The 13,119-nt window shown below is 37.1% G+C and overlaps 1 protein-coding gene across 2 annotated transcripts in view; it reads left to right on the forward strand.

Annotated features, from left to right (window-relative positions):
* Positions 1–502: 502 nt before the first annotated feature.
* The window catches only part of nlgn2a (neuroligin 2a), an 89,702-nt gene continuing 77,085 nt past the window's right edge, over positions 503–13,119 (forward strand). For both annotated transcript variants that reach the window (XM_077742176.1, XM_077742177.1), the window contains exon 1: positions 503–1,040. The gene's annotated coding sequence lies outside the window, so the exon portion shown is untranslated. The remainder of the gene's footprint in view (positions 1,041–13,119) is intronic.

Consider the following 13,119-nt stretch of genomic DNA (forward strand, 5'->3'; position numbering starts at 1 on the left):
TTGAATTTAAATAAAAATCTATTTTGAATTTAAAAAAATGCAATTTTGAATTTTAAAATATACAATTTTGTATTTAAAAATTCTATTTTGAAATTTAAAAAATTCTATTTTTAATTTTAAAATATGCAATTTTGAATTAAAAAAATGCCATTACTAATCTAAAAACAGGAAACAGTAAATATTCCCAACAAATCTATCATTTTTATTTCTATTTGATCATAAAACAAAGTCATTTATTTTCTCGGGCCTTAGAAAATGACTTGGCGGGCCAGATTTGGCCCCTGTGCCTCCACTTTGACACCACATTTATTTCTCATTTCAAATATCGTATGAGAGGAGGGGGTGCTAGAGCCTATCCCAGCCACAATCAAAGCAACCCCTCACGCCGAGGCTGGATCATACCATCTTATTGAGGTCATAGGCAAGCGTTACCATGGCGACCTGCTCTCGTTCGGGGAGGAGGACACTGCGGCGCGTGCGTGGCGGCGGCGGCGGCGGCAGCGGGGGCGTGCCGGCGAGGACGCGCATTGACGGGGGCGCGCGCCCACCTCATTGGCAGACGAGCCGTAAAACTGCGGAACCGGTCCTTAGCCCGAAATTGATCTAGATTTTAGCGACCTTTCCTGCTTTTCCGATTGACAATTCATCGACGACGCCGTGGTGGGCGGAGCTAGCCCAGCTTCCACCCCGGGAATGTCGCGTCTGCAGGCGCGTGCACGTACGATTTTCTGTCGTGGCTTTTCCGGGCCTGGAATTGCCCCCGGAGTGGACCCCGCTACCTGATTGTCCCCCCCAGTGTCTAATTTTTGAGACGCATTTAGACGCCTGTGGAGCGGTCAGATGCTTGTGTTGTTGGTTCGAGTCCAATAGGGAGCAGTGTTGCTGTCATTTTTTTTTTGTTGCATTTTTTTTTGTAGTCACTGTCCAAGATTGCTGCTTGAATGGGCTTTTTTGGAAAAGGGAGGACACCATTGGAGAAAAGAAAGGACATCTGTCGGAACCTGGCTCTCCGTTTGCACCCGGGGATCCGGATTTAACAGGTAAGATGTCACACTCAATTTAAACTGTTAAATATGTCTTAGTGGACATGGACATTAACCAGTTGGCTATGAAGATCCGATAAAAACAAAAAAAAACATGTCTTCAAATCCTATTCTTGGACATTTTCCATTCATATGACAACACAATCATCGGTTTTCGACTTCAGGTGTCGATTTTCTGACTCCATTTCCAAGCAGGGTTTTTTTTGAGTGCCTAAATGCCAGCCGGCACGTCAAAAAATGAGGCACGCGGCAAAGAATGGGGCGCATTGATATGCCATGTAGCCTGCGAGATGACAGCGGGGGACAAGAAGACCCCTGTTCTCATCTCCAAGGCTGCTTTGGCTAGGGTTAATTGGCTTTTTACATTTTTTTTTTACATTTATTTTGGACCCCTTTTTAAAAGTGGTTCACCGGCCCAAAACATGACAAAAAAAGGTTTTTCTGGCAGGTAAACAAAGCTCAAGCTTAACCCTGAAATGGCGGAGACGAGATGGATTTGGGTGTTTTTAAGTGTGTAGTCAGTGTGTGTATTTTGGTCAAAAATGTGATGCAAAATATGGGAAAATTTCACCCTAAATTCCAGATTTTTCATTTGTGTTGACTGTGTGTTTGAAATGAATGAAATTAAGTACAATTTTAATTAAATTTGAATTTATGATACAAGTATAATGAGATTTAAAGCTTTGCTGCAAAGTTCACAAATAACAACAACAAACAAACAGATAATAGTTAAATAATAATTAGTACACATGAGTTGTCAACAACATAAATAAGTAGGGAAGTGCATAAATAACAACAACAACAAAGAAAGAAATAATAAATAAGTAATAAATACATAATAAATGCAAAATAGGTAATACATGAATAATCAATATATATCCATTAATAAATAAGTAGTCAACGACATAAATTAGGGAAGTACACAAATAACAACAACAAATAATAAACAATAAACAAGTGATATATAAATAAGTAGTCAACAACATAAATAGGTAGGAAGTTACACAAATATAAATAATCAATAAATAATAATAAAAATGATATATAACCAGTAAATAAGTAATACATAAATAGGTAGTCAACATAAGTTGTCAATAACATAAATAAGTAGAGAAACACACAAATAACCACAACAAATAAATAATCACAAAATATTTATAAGATAAATAAATAAGTAAAAAAAGATAGTAAAAATAATGAGTAGACAACAACATAAATATAGGTAAGGAGTAACACGAACATAAATAATCAATAAATGATAATAAAAATAATAAATAACCCATAAATAAGTAATAAATAGATAAGTAGTCAACATAAGTTGTCGACAACATAAATAAGTAGGTTTGTGCACAAATAACAACAACCAATAAATAATCAAAAACTAATTATAAAATCAAATAAGTAATAAAAATAAGTAGTCAAATAATCAATATATAATAATAACAATAAATAATCCATAAATAAGTCATAAATAGATAAGTAGTCAACATAAGTTGTCAATAACATAAATAAGTAGAGAAACACACAAATAACCACAACAAATAAATAATCACAAAATATTTATAAGATAAATAAATAAGTAAAAAAAGGTAGTAAAAATAATGAGTAGATAACAACATAAATAGGTAAGGAGTTACACGAACATAAATAATCAATAAATGATAATAAAAATGATAAATAACCCATAAATAAGTAATAAATAGATAAGTAATCAACATAAGTTTTTGACAACATAAATAAGTAGGTTTGTGCACAAATCACAACAACCAGTAAATAATCACAAAATATTTACAAAATTAAAAAATAAGTAATAAAAAATAAGTTGTCAACAACATAAATAGGTAGAGAGTTACACAAACATAAATAATCAATAAATAATAATACGAACAATAAAGAATCCATAAATAAGTAAAAAATAGATAAGTAGTCAACATAAGTTGTCGACAACATAAATAAGTAGGAAAATGCACGAATAATAAAAAACAAACAAATAATCAACAAAGAATAATAAATAAGTCATAAAATAAGTAGTGTATATAAGTAGTCATCAACAACAAACAAATAAATAATAATAAAAATGATGAGAAGGCAATAAAAAAGTAATAAATAAAGTATTCAACATAAGTAATCAACAACAGAATATAGAATGTGCGCCAATAACAAAAACTATAAAATAAAGAATTATAAATAATCAATAAATGAGTAGTCAACATAAGTTGTCAACAACATATATAAGTAGAAGTGGAAAATAACAACAAAAAGAAATAATAAATAAGTAAAAATACATAATAAATACTAAATAAGTAATAAATACATAATCAAGAAATTAATCATCAAATAAGTAGTCAACAACATACATAAGAAGGGCGTTACACAAAAGTAAATAATTCTAAAAATAATTTCTAACCAATAAATAAGTAATAAACGATAATAAGTCAAGTTAGGTAAACAACATCAATTAATAATAAATAATCAATAAATGAGCAATACATAAATGAGTTGTCAACATAAGTTGTCAAAAACATAAATAAGTAGGGAAGTGCAGAAAAACAACAAAAACAAATAATCAATGAATAATAAATAATAGATAGGGATTACGTTAATAAGCAATACATCAGTCATAAATAAATAAGTAGTCTACAACATAAATAGGTAGGAAAGTTCACAAACCACAACAACAAACAAATACATAATCAAAAAATAATAATGATAATAAATCATCAACACAAAATTAATATGTAAATAAGTATTCAACATAAGTAATTAACAACATAAATAGGTAGAGAAGTGCATAATAACAACAACCAACAAATAAATAGTAAATGAATGAATAATCAACATAATAAGAGGTCACAAATATGCATTATATTTCAACAACAAGATTCAATTACCGTATTTTCACGACTATAAGGCACACTTAAAAGTCTTACATTTTCTCCAGAACAGACAGTGCGTCTTATAATCCAGTGCGCCTGATACATGGAAAAAACAGAAAACCAAAACGAAAAACCACCACTGTCGGATATTAAAAAAACACAAACGCCTGAACTGAAACAATACTGTTAAATATGCAGATGCTATCTTAGTTTACAAAATCTTCCATCATACAGCTCCTCCCCCACTGCAAGATTTTATACCAAAAAATCCAAAACATGGCTGGCTCTAGAGGTGACTGTGAAGTAGTGAGTGCTTCATATCTGGAAGTCAATAGCAATTACCGCCTTTTCACGACTATAAGGCGCACTTAAAAGTCTTAAATTTTCTCCAAAATAGACAGTGCGCCTTATAATGCAGTGTGTCTTATAATGCAGTGCACCTTATAATACAGTGCGCCGTATAATACAGTGCGCCTTATAATGCAGTGCGCCTTATAATGCAGTGCGCCTTATAACACAGTGCGCCTTATAACACAGTGCGCCTTATAATACAGTGCACCTTATAATACAGTGCGCCTTATAATACAGTGTGTCTTATAATACAGTGCACCTTATGATACAGTGCGCCTTATAATACAGTGCGCCTTATAATACAGTGCGCCTTATAATACAGTGCACCTTATAATACAGTGCACCTTATATATGGAAAAATGTCATTCATTGAGGGTGCTTCTTATAATACAATGCACCTTATAATACAGTGTGCCTTATAATACAGTGCGCCTTATATATGGACAAAATGCTATTCATTGAGGGTGCGCCTTATAATGCGGTGCGCCTTATAGTCGTGAAAATACGGTAGTTTTGTGAGGCGAACTTGAAAAAAAAGCAGCGCAGATGGTTTTGTCGTTGGCTGACAGTGACAAACGAGCGCCTGGGTGTCACTGTTGGCCTCAGCTGATGCCAAGCAGACTGCGATACTTGTTGTCACTCTCGCCATCGCATCAACAGCGAGCGTGAGAATACCCAAAACAAGCCGCGGCGTGAATACGTGCCACTTCAAGGCTGGAGTGTGTCCTTTGCTGAGAAACATTACCCGACGAAAACCTCCGTTTTTTTTGGCCTGAATTGTTTTTTTTCGACGCAAATGTCAGTGATTTGCACTGAACTTTACGACAGCGGCTATCTACCTGGCCCGCAGCTTTATCTTCTAAATCCAGCGCCATTCGTGAGTCACGTCTTGAATTACCCGAGGAAAAACCGGGGACATATATTGAAGACCCCCCACCCCTTCCAAACCCCCCATCATGGATTTTTTTTTCTACACACCAATTGAATGATAGAATCTTGTTTGAGTATTTAAATTTGAATGATCAAGACTCACGCAAACCTATATGTACAGTCATATGTCTACTTACGAAATTATTGTTTTTACTCGCATATAAGCCGCACACTGAAAATCGCCTTGAAATTTCTGAATTTTACAATTTCTCGCGTATAAGCCGCCCCTGATTCTCAATTTTGACCTCCATGTTATGTATATTTTATTAATGAGAACAAATGTGTTACTTTGAAAGGAAAATATATTTTTTTAAATCATCACAGGTGGTATTACTAAATACGCTATGAATCAAAAGCACATAATTAGGGTCAATATCATAAAGAAGTTACTAATTCATCCAATAATGGTTGTTATCTTACTGCAAAAAAGAAAATAACCAACAAAAAGTCAATGTTAATTTGCCGACATCTACTGGTTAAAAAGAGTATTGCAACGCTCTAACTTTTATGCGCATATAAGCCTTACCCTTGATTCAGTCATCATTTTTTTAGTTACAAATACGGCTTATATGCGAGAAAGTATGATTTCAAAATTTTTTCACTTCATTTCTGAGATATGAATCAAAAGCACATTATTAGGATCAATATCATAAGCTAAAGTTATTATGCTTGTCTTTGTAAATGCAAAATATCAAATTATTTACTTTGAAAAAAGAAATAAGTCTATCTTGATAAGAACCTGATGCTTTTTAATTGCAGAAATGACAATTTTCTTACCAGAAGTTTAAGTTTTGGCAGCCATATTGTTTCTAATGACAAAATATCTCAATTATTGTGTATGTTCAAATTATTCCAATAGTTGGCACATTCGAACAAGAAATACTACCAAAAAAAATCAAAGTGGAATTTTGTTTTATGTCAAAAACAAGGCTACACGCATCTGGCCAATCAGAAAACGTTTAACTAAGTTTTTTTCTTGAATTTTATTCATAGACGTCAAAATAAATTGTTTGCGTCAAGACTTCAACTCGCACGCAATGGTGCCACTTTTTCATGACGTCAACTTTCATTTTTTTGCATGTAATGTTTTTTTGCATGTCATGTATTTTATGCACATCTGACCAGTACCCTCAGTCATCATTTTTTGTCAAAAAAAATGGCTTATATGCAAGTAAATACAATAATTTGCCCCAGAACTTTTTTGTTAAATTGAAAATTCTGTAAGTAAAGTAGTACTTTATAAGCAAATTCTCTCATTTGTTCCACAGTCCACAAACAACTACTAAAAAATATTTTTTTAACGTCTATGGATGAAATTCAAGGAAAAAATGAACTGTATCTTGCATAAAACGTAAAAAAAACTCACTTGTGTCTGCCATTGCTCGCTAAAGGGGGCGCCGCCATCTTACCTAGAAAAGACTGAATTCCCTCATTCCTCAATACACACATGTAGGGGCACAAAAACCCGCTAAAACACATCGACTGTGCACCCGCATTAGAGGAAGAAAGATGTTGGGTGTTGTCAGCCTAATTAGGCCTGCGAAGAAAGTGTAACCTTGATCACACGCTGGTGGCAAACGAGAGCGCCTCGTTGGGATGTGTATTAGTGCGTATCGTTTCTAAACAGCTGCTGGGATTGGATGGGGACGCTGGGGCTGGTTGAGAAGAGGGTTCGTTGGTTGCTGTTGAGGTTGAAAACATGGAAAGAACGCCAAGTAGTGCAGGGTTCCCCTGGCACCCACATAAAACGTTGGGGAATCGGAAACGGGGAGTAGAAGTAATCTTATTTTCTTCAATTTTTCTTGGATCTGGATTAGGAATAAATTCATTTTAAAGAAGATGCTACGCTAGTTATCGTTTGCCTGACATGGCGTTTTCCATCTGAATTGACTATTTTGTTGATGAGTTACCGTATTGGCCCGAATATAAGACGACCCCTCATTTTTATGTATTTGAGAGAAAAAGTTTTCTTCAAATCATGCCAAAACTGTCGATTACGTCTTAATATCTGCATATCTAAATATGTTATCTAAAGTTAAGAATGTAAATTATCGTACTCGGACGTTTGGTCGGCGGATGTTTGGTCGCCGAATGTCTGGTCGCCGGATGTTTGGTCGCCTGGTTTTTTGGTCGCCTGGACGTTTGGTTGCCAAATGTTTGACAACATGACATGTTGAGTTTACCGTTGAAACCAGCTCACAAAGTTATATATATTAAATATTTTAATATCTAAATATCTACTATTGAAACCAGCTCTCAAAATTATATTCACCCGGACAACAAAATGTCCAGGCGACCAAACGTCTGGCGACCAAATGTCCGCCAACCAAACGTCCGGGCGAACAAACGTCCGCCGACCAAACGTCCGCCGACCAAACGTCCGGGCGAACAAACGTCCGAGCGACCAAACGTCCGGCGAACAAACGTCCGAGCGAACAAACGTCTGAGCGACCAAACGTCCGGCGTCCAAAAGTACAGCGACCAAACATCCGGCGACCAAACGTCCGGCGACCAAACGTCCGCCGACCAAACGCCCGGCGACCAAACGTCCGGGCGAACAAACGCCCGGCGACCAAACGTCCGCCGACCAAACGTCCGGCGACCAAAAGTACGGCGACCAAACGTCCGCCGACCAAACGTCTATGCGACAAAACGTCCTGTTACGGTAAACTATAGTGCACTCACATTTGGAAATGATTAGCTTCTGGTTTTTCAAATGAAAATCAATCAATCCACTGTGATAAAACAACAAAATGACAATATTTGCGTTTATCATCAAAGTTTTGACCATTCCCTTTCAAAATATCTGGCGCCATCTAGCGCCGTGAATGGGAATAATGTCTAGACCCAAAATTTAAGACGACACATTTTTAGTGTTATTTCAATGCAAAATACACTGACTTAAATTCGGGCCAATACGGTAATTCACAAAAAAACTGACTTATATCCGGACCATTATGGTAATTCATGAAAACAGTCTTATATTTGGAACAATACGGAAATTTACAAAAAAAAACTGTCTTATATTCGGGCCAATGCGATACTTCACAAAAAAATACCGCCTTCTAGTCAGGCCATTACGGTAATTCACAAAAAATACCGTCTTCTATTCGGGCCAATACAGCAATTCACAAGGTTCACAGGGGTGCTGAAGCCTATCATATCCCACCCAGAAGTGTTAGCCAGTCAATCACAGACCATAATGAGATAAACCAGCATATTTGTCCAAATTCATACCCAAAGACAATTTGGAATATTCATCTAGCCTACTATGCATGTTTTTGGGATTTGAAAGTAAACAGGAGTACCCTGAAAAAAAACCCACACAGAAAAATTTTCAGTCTTATTCCAATGCCAAAAAAACATCGTCTTATATTCGGGTCGATACGATAACGTTCTCCAGACCCCAAATCTGTCCCTTCATCTTGCCCCTCCCCCTTTCTCTACTTAATTAACCCATTGATCAAGGTGCACATAAATTATCCCTCCAGAAAGGCCTTTAAAGAAAAGTCTGGCGTCCAATCCCGTCTCTCACTCCACGGCAATTTGCTGCTGTCGCACCCTTGTGGGTTTTCAACAGAATTTATCTGATGTCTGGGCCAGAAATGGAGAAACCCGGATATTTTCGACCAGGCATTTGAAGGGACTAGGAAGTTGGGTGGGGGTCAATGCTGCTCTTGTACAACCCCTTCAATTCATTAGCCTCACAAAGCGCACCCTCGTGTGCCTCAAAAGCATCACCCCTCCCCCTCTTCCTTCCTCTCCTTTCTTTTGACTCGAGGGGGCGGAGTCTGTGGGATTTTCTCAATTAGGATGATCTTATGATCTTCACCTGGTATTCTGTTACTGGAATTGTTGTGATTTATCGATTTGTTGTTTCGTAACCTGAATTTTTCATAACGAGAACTATATATTATTTTTAATATCATGGTCATTATCCAATAGGCTAATCGGCACGTTTGGAGATGCTGGACATTTACTACTTGCTGTAGGTATATTGTAAATATTACATTTTGCTGGTGTGGTTCATCATTCAATGAGTTATTTGTTTTGAAAGTGTTACATTAATTTAGAACAGTAATTCGTTTCAGAATTGGTTTCATAACCTGAATGTTTCCAAAGTAGAGTGACATTTAACATGTAAATTCATTACAAGGTTCCCAATAGTACAACTAGCCCTTTAAAAGAGATAAACGTATAATATAGATATTTTAAAACATCTATATGGTAAGCACTACTAGTGTTTTTATTGCTTTTCTACTACTACTATCACCACCACTATTACTACCAGACCAGTACTACTACTACCACTACTACTAATACTGCTACCATTATTACTACTACTGCTACCATTACTGCTGCTACTACTATTACTACTAATACTGCTACCATTATTACTACTACTGCTACCATTACTGCTGCTACTACTATTTCTACTAATACTGCTACCATTATTACTACTAATGCTACCATTACTGCTGCTACTACTATTACTACTAATACTGCTACCATTATTACTACTACTGCTACCATTACTGCTACTACTATGACTACTAATACTGCCACCATTACTACTACTACTGCTACCATTACTGCTGCTACTACAATGACTACTAATAATGCCACCATTACTACTACTACTGCTACCATTACTGCTGCTACTACTATGACTACTAATACTGCTACCATTATTACTACTACTGCTAGCATTACTGCTGCTACTACTATGACTACTAATACTGCTACCAGCACCACTACTACCACCACCACCACCACCACCGCTACTACTACTTATACAACTACTACTACCACCACCAACACTACTACTACTATACTACTACAACCACCAACAACAACACTACACACTGTTACTACGTGTACTTTAGTACTACAACCACCACCAACACTACACACTGTTACTACGTGTACTTAAGTACTACAACTACCACCAACACTACTACTATTTCTACTACTACCATTGCTATTACCATCACTACTATTGCCACTATTACTATTACCACTACCAATATTACAATTACCACTACCCCAATCACTATTACCACAACCACGACCACCACTACTACTACTATCACCACTATGACTACCCCTACTACTACTACTACTACTACTACTATCACCACTATGACTACCCCTATTACCACTATCACCACTATGACTACCCCTACTACTACTACTACTACTACTATCACCACTATGACTACCCCTACTACTACTACTACTACTACTATCACCACTATGACTACCCCTACTACTACTACTACAACTACTACTACTACTACAACTACTACTACTACTACTACTACTACTACTACTATCACCACTATGACTACCCCTACTACTACTTACTACTACTACTACTAGTACTACTATCACCACTATCACTACCCCTACTACTACTACTACTACTACTATCACCACTATCACTACCCCTACTACTACTACTACTACTACTACTATCACCACTATCACTACCCCTACTACTACTACTACTACTACTACTACTACTATCACCACTATGACTACCCTTACTACTACTACTATCACCACTATGACTACCCTTACTACTACTACTATCACCACTATGACTACCCCTACTACTACTATCACCACTATGACTACCCCTACTACTACCACTACTCCTCCTACTACTAATATCATGACTTCCACCATCACCACCCCTGCTATTACCGCATTTTTATAATCCGGTGCACCTTATATACAAAACAGATTTGAAAATTCAGCAAAGGCGCACCTTATAGTGGGTAAAATCCACTACTTTCCCAACTTGTCACTGAGGATGGCTTCATTATGTCAATTTGTACAGTCGCTAGAATGCTAATTCAACCTGCGAGGCTGTGGATTTCCCTCCGTCTTCCTCCCTTTTTCTTCCCCATAACCTAAAAAACTGACAAAGCTGCATTCCTCCCACGTGGCCGACAATATAAAAGAGTGAAGATTCAAAGATGCAGAATGCCTGCAGGGCTGAGGAGAAATCAGGCATGCCCAGGAGGTGCTAGATGCATTCCTCCTTGTTCACGCGGTGTAACGCTGTTGCTATGGCTCCTGGGAAACCGTAGAGTCTTGTATTTTACGCATTCAGCATTGTGAAAAATCTTGTTTCCTTGTACCCTGAACAAATCCTGTCACCCGACACTACCGTCCCCAAGTCTTCCGGGGTTTCCAGGTGTCGTCTGGGCGCGTGAAGTCACTCAAGTGATTCCCGCGGATTTTGCCGTTCACCCAGTCACGACTATCCCGGTTTACGAGCCTCGGGTTGCTTTTCACTGTCACTGCGGCATGAAGGTAAATATGTTTTGGTCGGGAGGAGGGGGCTAATTGACTCTGAGTCTTGTCTCGGCGACCGTTGTAACGCCGCCCCATTTAGTCCAATCAAAGCTGGAATTCAAGGTCCGTCAAGACTGATGAGGAAATGCGGGTCGTCTGTCGCCAATGAGTTGAATGAGATTCTTTCAGGCGTAGGATAAAAAATGGTTTCCGTGCTTCTGTGAGCCGAGGTGAATGATAAGACTTTTAGTAGTAGTAGGGGTAGTCATAGTGGTGATAGTAGTAGTAGTAGTAGTAGTAGTAGTAGTAGTAGTAGGGGTAGTCATAGTGGTGATAGTAGTAGTAGCAGTAGTAGTAAGGGTAGTCATAGTGGTGATAGTAGTAGTAGTAGGGGTAGTCTTAGTGGTGATAGTAGTAGTAGTAGTAAGGGTACTCATAGTGCTGATAGTTGTAGTAGTAGTAGTAGTAGTAGTAGGGGTAGTCATAGTGGTGATAGTAGTAGTAGCAGGAGTAGTAAGGGTAGTCATAGTGGTGACAGTAGTAGTAGTAGTAGTAGGGGTAGTCATAGTGGTGATAGCAGTAGTAGCAGTAGTAGTAAGGGTAGTCATAGTGGTGATAGTAGTAGTAGTAGTAGGGGTAGTCATAGTGGTGATAGTAGTAGTAGTAGTAGTAGGGGTAGTCATAGTGGTGAAATCCCTCTTACTTGCTGTCTGTCCATAATACCGTATTGGCCCGAATATAAGACGACTCCCTCTTTTTTCAAGACTCATGTTTGGAAAAATACTTTTTGGAACACCAAATTCAATTTTTATCCAGAGAATAATGACAGTACTTTTTTTCTAAGAATATATTTGAGGGAATATGCATGTTTTTTTCACATTCAAAATTGTCTGTTGTATCTTAATATTCACTGAACATTTAAATATGTTAACTAAAGTGCATACAAAATGGTTTAGCTTTAACCAATTAACAAATTACACTAATTACACCAATTAACTAATCTACACTGATTAAAAAATATATATATATTGCAATGACTGCATTCACTATTCGCTTTTAACATATCTGGCGCCATCTAGCGTTGTGAATGTGTATAATGTCTAAAACCCGAATTTAAGACGACGACATATTTTTAGTCTTATTTCAATGCAAAAAAACACTGACTTATATCTAGGCCAATACGGTAATTCACAAAAAATAGTCTTATATTCGGGTCTATACGGTAATTCCCAAAAAAATACCGTCTTCAATTCCGGGCCATTACGGCAATTCACATTTGTTTTCAAAAGCAATTTCTATCCTCACAGAGTTCACAGGGGTGCTGAAGCCTATCCTATACCACCCGATGCTAGCCAGCCAAAAAATAAACGAGTGACGTCTTTTTCGGATTATATGTCGCACCCAAATATAAGACAAACAACCCAAATAAAGAGAAAAAAACATGTCTATGTCATACTAGAGTAGAAGTCGCCATTTTGGGAGGGCACTTTTTTATTTTATTAGAAACTCAGAACTAACATACGTTAAAGTATTCGTCGCAGGCCCACAAAAACTATGAAAAAAATGCGGCTTATAGTCCGTAAAATACGTCACATGGCATTACAGCCTTCAAA

This window comes from Stigmatopora nigra, chromosome 20, assembly GCF_051989575.1.
Source record: "Stigmatopora nigra isolate UIUO_SnigA chromosome 20, RoL_Snig_1.1, whole genome shotgun sequence".
In the NCBI taxonomy this organism is placed as follows: domain Eukaryota; kingdom Metazoa; phylum Chordata; class Actinopteri; order Syngnathiformes; family Syngnathidae; genus Stigmatopora; species Stigmatopora nigra.